This window comes from Ascochyta rabiei, chromosome 12 (assembly GCF_004011695.2).
Source record: "Ascochyta rabiei chromosome 12, complete sequence".
Lineage (NCBI taxonomy): Eukaryota > Fungi > Ascomycota > Dothideomycetes > Pleosporales > Didymellaceae > Ascochyta > Ascochyta rabiei.
Genome location: NC_082416.1, coordinates 202,625 through 209,121, shown reverse-complemented (window position 1 = coordinate 209,121; position 6,497 = coordinate 202,625). Strand labels below are relative to the sequence as shown.

Here is a 6,497-nt window from a genome sequence, read left to right as displayed (position 1 = left end):
TTAAGCAAGATAGGGTAGTTACATGCCCTACAGACATATTAGAAGGACACGCAACGTGTTACCTCCTTAAGAGATACAATACTATATCGACCCGTATTACATCCTACCCTAAGGCCAGTCTATAACAGTATCCTTCCTAATGTGCCTGCTAATAAGATGCTTTAATACTTAACGTACTCCACAAGCGAGCTGCCCACCCAAGCAAGCTGCCCACTTTTGCCAAGACCACACCAACACTACAACTACTTTGCGATACTACAGTACACAGCAGCAATATACTGTACTAAATAGTAAGCTGTACTAGTCTATAGTACTCTGCGCATCTTTACTACATATTTGTGCATTATGCCCTGTCTTGCTATATGTGCTACAGCGCCTTAAAGACTAAGTGCTCCTATTAACGCGTAACCTCTTCTTTGCCTTCTTCCTATTACTACAGGCCTTAAACTCCTTTAGAGTAGTTAGCTGCACTCCCTTACTAAACGTTAGTGTCCCTTCACGCTAGATTTGCTTTCTTTTGTGTAATTTACGACGTATAGCAGCCTTGTTAGCTGCCTGTAGGTTAGCGACCTGGTTGCGCACTAAAACCAGTAAATGCGCTATTAGCTCTGCGCCTTTAGTAAGCTAATTAAGGGCGTCAACTATAGGCGTTAGTGAGCTATTAGTATGTCTCTAAATCCTCTCTTAAATCAGATTTAATTAAGACCCAAATTCTAGGGTATTGCTTAGTGTTTTAGACTCCTATGTGCTGTTGTTTATAGTAGGTAGTGTTAGTGTGCGCAGGCGTACTTTAAGCTTTAATATTACAGCCTCTAGGTTAAATAGGACTAGACCAGCGCCTCTAAATCCTCCCTGTATGTTGCTATTAGTAATTAAAGCATTAAAAGCAGCTTTAAAGTACGGCAAGAACTTAAGTTTAGTGATATGCGTGATCTTGCTGCGCATCAGCTGCTCGGCTTGGCGGCCATAGGCCTTCTTTAATAGGGAGAAACAACCTACGTTAAGTGGCTGCAGCAGGTGCAATGAGTGTGGAGGCATGCATAGAGTGATAATCTTGTGCTCCTTACAGTACTAGTGGAATTTAACTAAGTTGTGGCTCTTGTGGCCGTCCAGAATAAGCAGCCAGTAGCTACTAACAGTGCGCGCCTTTATGTGCTTATTAAAGTGCTTTAACTACTTAACTCTAAGCTTATTATTAGTCTAGCTATTATTAGAGATATTAAGAACCCAGTTGTTAGGTATACTAGGCTCCTTGTACCAGGCTGAGAGGTAGTGCTTGCTAGAGAAGATAATGAAGGGTGGGATAGACTAGCCCTTTGCATTAATGCCCTAGATAATACTTGTCCACTTACAGTCGCCCTACTGCACTGTCTTTAGTCTCCCTTAACGCTTAGAGCCTGTAATAACAGCTCCTGTTAATATAGTGCCTATTATAAAGCCAGATTTATTAAGGTTATAGGTGTCTTTATCTAGGATACTATACTTAGCTTTAGTATTCTCTATAAGCTAGAACCAGTTACTAATTACCTTAGGATCCTTATAAAGCGCTCTCTTGTAGTTGTACTTGCGATTAAACTTAACTTTAAGCTCTAGCCAACGTTTAACAAAGTTGGCAGCCTAGTTCTTGCTAACAGGGGTCTAATAGCGCTTAGCAAGCAGAGAATTGGCCATATCCTCTACATTAGCAAGCTAGGGCAAGTATCCTTGCTTGTCTAGCTTCAGTACATGCTAGACAATCACCTCCTCTTTAGTGCTAGTCATCCTTATTATGTTAGGCTTGCAATTGCGTTAAGAGAGCGTTCCTGCGCGTTAAGTGTCTAGTGTTCTTCTAGGAACTTTGTAGATTGCTGCTGCGCGTCACACGCTTAGCGTTACGTCTTACTTAATTGCCTAAAGAGCAAGCTGTATATCAGTTTCATTAAAAGGCTTTAGTAGGTTGCTGCGTTAAGGCATTATGAGTTAAGTGAAGTTTAGTGTGGTCTTGGCAAAAGTGGGCAGCTTGCTTAGGTGGGCAGCTTGCTTGTGGAGTACGTTATACTAGAATAAAATAGTAACCTAACTAGGGGGCACAGTATAGCAGGCAATATTAAAATTCTGCTACTCTAAAGGCTAGAGTATAGTTTAGGAATTATCCTGTTAACTCTAGACTAGGACGTTATTATCTAAATATCTGCTACTCTAAAGGCTAGGGCACAGCCTAGGAATTATCCTGTTAATTCTGGACTAGGACGTTATTATCTAAATATCTGCCACTCTAAAGGCTAGGGCACGGCCTAGGAATTATCCTGTTAATTCTGGACTAGGACGTTACTATCAGACCTATTATTTAGAAAATAAGAAAAATAAGCTTAAAACAAGGTAGGCATCTAGTTAACCTAGAAAAGCCTTAGCTAAGGGACTATCTTAGTCTAATTTCCAATGCTTATTATATATATTATCCACACAGTTCCGCTTAGCCCTATTTCTTAGGACTAGAGGAATATAAAAGGCAGGGACTAAGTTGCTCTAACAGACAGAGTAATTAAGATTACTTTAATCATAAGAAACTATTATCTACTTAATATAATAGACTACTAAGGATTAATATACACTACTATAGATAACCCTTTAGACTCTATAGAGACACTTTCTTCCCTAACAGGAAACAGCTGTTAGGTTGTTGTTCTAATAAAGGGAAGGTCTATCTAACTATCCTTTAATAGAAAGAAGGTTATAGAGTTCCTTAATAACTATAACTATATAGCAGAAAACAGAGGGTTAAGTAACAAGTAGAAGGTTAGGGTCCTCCCTAACTACTACTATAATTACTGTAGGAGGTTTATTAAACACCTAAAACTATACGCTTTAGACATTTAGGTTAAGCTTTAGATTACTATAAAGGATTACTAGAAAGACTAGAACACTGCTTAACGCATAGGCAATTAAGCATTCCTTAAAGCCTATATTAAAGAAACCTCTTAAGCCTTCCCTAGACTATTATACTACTATACTAACTTTATAGTATATAGTAATATATATTAGAAGAATAATTAAATTCTAACCTCTAAGGAAGGATACTACTTCTTCTTAGAACTGCTAAAGGTTAACAAAGACCTTATCCTCTTTAACATGCAAAACAGGCTAGACATAAAGAATTAATCTTTATTTATACTTAATAATATCTATAATTTTATAAAAAGGGTGTATAAGCAGCGCTAAGGCTTATAGGAATTAGCGCTTAGAAGGGACAATAAATATACTAAGGAAACCTAGCGCCTTATAAACAGCACTAAGGAGCTAATTAACGCTAAGTCTATTATTACCTAGGCTAAGGATTAACTGGCTGGTTAGAGTAGTAAGAGTAAAACACCCCTACCTTCTAGTGTTAATAAAGACGTTAAAGAGCTTGTCTAGGCAATAGGCAGGTAGAAGCTATCCCTAGCAGAGGTTAGCACCCTTATAAACTCTAATAATTAGATAAGAGAGATTCTTTAGTCTCCTACTAATTATACTTACTTTATTTCTTAAGCAACTAGAACTAGTGCTACCTAGGAAAGGAACGATGGCTCTTATATTACTAACGCACCTAGAAACCTTAACCTAAGATAAGGAGTAAACTACTCCTAATAAAGAGAGTATAGTAACTCTTGTAATATATGTAGAGAACTAAACTACTAAGCCTATAAGTGTAAGTTGTACAGAGTACTTACCTGCATAGAGTGGTGCAGTTTCTAACTTAACTAAGACAGTTAACGTAGATACTATTTTAGCCCTAGTTACTATTAAATTAAACCTATCTAAGGATCTGTCCTGCCTACTTATTAACTTAATTAGTTAAAACAGAAGATTTAAGAGTACTTTAAAGTTTTACAGGATGTCTTAGACTAGCTAGCCTCTGCAGTTAAGCCTAATCTATTTAAAGGTGTAGACTCTAGGCCTAGAGAAGTAATATATAGATCTAGGCTAGGCCTAGACATACAGGGAAAGGTTATTAGAAGTATTAGCGTACTAACTATAATAGATAATTATAAGCTAGACTATAAGTTATTACACTCTCTTTAGAACTTCTAAATCCTTAATAATAACTATTACAAAGTTTATAGTCTTAATTATATTAATAATAGGGATATTGTACTAGGGGCATATAATGTTAAAGATAGCTCCTCCTTAAACGTAGTAACTAGGTTAGATAAGGCACACAACTACTAAGTTAATACTGTCCTAGAAAGAGCTTAGAGAGCTACAGTTAGGAAAGAAAGACCTTTAATGTTTTAATAAACTATAGTTAAGTAAGCATATAATAATGCTAGAGATAAGTTAGCAGCAGATATTAAAGACTTATTAGGGTTAAGCCCTTTACTAATAGAGAGTAAGTAAATAATACCTTTTACTAGTTAACCGTATAGTTAGCTGTATGCTATTATTAAAATACTATTATAAGAAAGGGTATTAGAAACCATTTAACTATTAAATTAGCAAAAGAGGAAGCATTTAATAACTAGTTTAGACAATAGAATAGCAGACCTACTTAAACTATCTAAAAACAAGATTCTAACTGCAATCCTTTGTTAAGAAGTACAAGAGATTACTATTAGAGACTTAGTCTTCTAGGGTTATATCTAAGCAATGTTCTAGAAGCTTATAAAGGAGTTAGACTCTAACCTAATAGTTAGCAGGAGCGTTAACGTAGCAATCCTACGGGCTAGGGGTTCTAACTAATTAGGAGTTAACAGGTCTTACTAGTTAACTGCTAATTAGCTAGAAATTATAAGGGTCTGCACTAGCGCTAAGTTTAGCAAAAATTACCCTATAATTAAGAATAGCAGGGCTTAATACTTTAACGTTAGGTTAGAAAGGAATACTTATAGGAGCTACTAAGTAGAAGTATACAGCAATACATAGAACAATAAAGATCCTCTAAATAAGCTAGCTAAAACTATAGAAACTACTAGGTTAGAGAAGCTAGTACACTAAGATTTACTAACATACTAGGCTTAGATTAGGTTACATGCAGTTAGCTACTTAATTAACACTAGAGCTTAGATAAATTTAATAAGGTTTAGTGCTTCTTAAGCGCTAGGAATAGTGTACAAAGAAATAACACACCTAATAGAAAAAGAGCAGGGTGTTATTACAGCTAATAGTAGTATAGATCTATTTGTTAGAACGTTGTAGAATGTCCTAGTCTAGATTAGAGAAGTTACAACCTTAACGCACTTTAGACTTATAAGGAACCTAACAAGATTAGTTATCCTTAGAACGCTATAGTGCTTATTAGTAAGCCAAGCTATATAGTATAACATCTTTAGAAGAACTATATACTGTATTATATCTAATAATAGTAGGAGAAACGCTACCTTTATTATATTAGACCTATCTCCTTACTACTCTACTCTAGTTAAGCATAACTAGGATAAGGAAAAAGTTAGGGGAACTCCTTAATTAGGCTGGGATGTTCTAATACTAGTAAAGACCTAACAACACTAAAGTTCTATTACTTAGTAGAAGTAAACTACTACTTCCTATGTATAACTATAGATTTAGAAATCTTAAAAGGCCTAAGTAGTTTTATCTTTACACAGAACAATGCTAGCAGTCTCTAGTAGATCTCTAAGGGAGGGGACCCTAGGCAAGTACATGCAGATAAGGACTTCCTTATCTTACTATCCTAAATAAACTTATAATTATTAAGGATAAGAGGTTAGCATAATATAGTTAAAAACTAAGAAGTTAATACACTCTACAAACAAGTAGGAGTAAAGGTTTAACCTGTTAATAATCTACAACCTAATAAACCTATAGAACTTAGTTAGGAAGACTAGAAAAGAGTTGCATATAAACAACAGCAGCTAATACTTAGTTTAAGGCTACACAATATTAAGCCTTTTAATTACTTATTAAAAAGGCGATATACCCCTTTCCTAAGAGGAAAAAGGCTTACTCCCTAGAAAATAAAAGATTAGAAGTTTAGCAATACTCTATTCCTAGCAGAGATAGTACTTTTTACGGAAATAATCTTAAACAGAAAAGTAGCTATAGCTTTTACTTTTTCTAAATCTAGGCAGATTTAGAAGGAGGTTTCTCCTTTATACTAAATTAGGACAATCCTACACAAAGCCTAGCAGGTTAAGACCTTCCCTATTATAAGAAGTCTAGAAGGAGAACTTGTTAAGATGTTAAACAACAGGTTAGAACAAGAAACACTTAAGCAATACAACAGCTAATACAGAAACCTATAGCATTTAGTGTCTAAGAAAGATAGTAGATTTTAGTTTATTAATAATGCTTAATATATAAATAGTGTCTCTGTTTAAGATGTAGGAACCCTACTAACTACAGACAAGTTCTCTAAGAGGTTTACTAGCTATAAGATTATATTACTTATAGACTTCTTCTCTAGTTATAACCAGATAACACTGTATAAAGACAGCAGAGACATAAGAGTAGTTATAATGCTAATTAGCCTTTTATAATTATGTACCCTAGTTTAAGAGGCTACTAACTTAGTAGCTGTCTTC

General features: G+C 35.2%; 15 annotated features.

The window, feature by feature from the left end:
* Positions 1-128: part of a mobile genetic element that runs on past the window's edge.
* Positions 1-128: part of a long terminal repeat that runs on past the window's edge.
* Positions 1-143: part of a mobile genetic element that runs on past the window's edge.
* Positions 129-132: a direct repeat.
* Positions 144-171: a mobile genetic element.
* Positions 165-2,035: a mobile genetic element.
* Positions 745-1,070: a mobile genetic element.
* Positions 775-1,070: a mobile genetic element.
* Positions 814-1,064: a mobile genetic element.
* Positions 829-1,034: a mobile genetic element.
* Positions 829-1,067: a mobile genetic element.
* Positions 829-1,070: a mobile genetic element.
* A 10-nt stretch (positions 2,036-2,045) lies between the features above and the next one.
* Positions 2,046-4,076: a dispersed repeat.
* Positions 2,969-3,020: a tandem repeat.
* Positions 4,077-4,087: 11 nt separating the features above from the next.
* Positions 4,088-6,497: part of a mobile genetic element that runs on past the window's edge.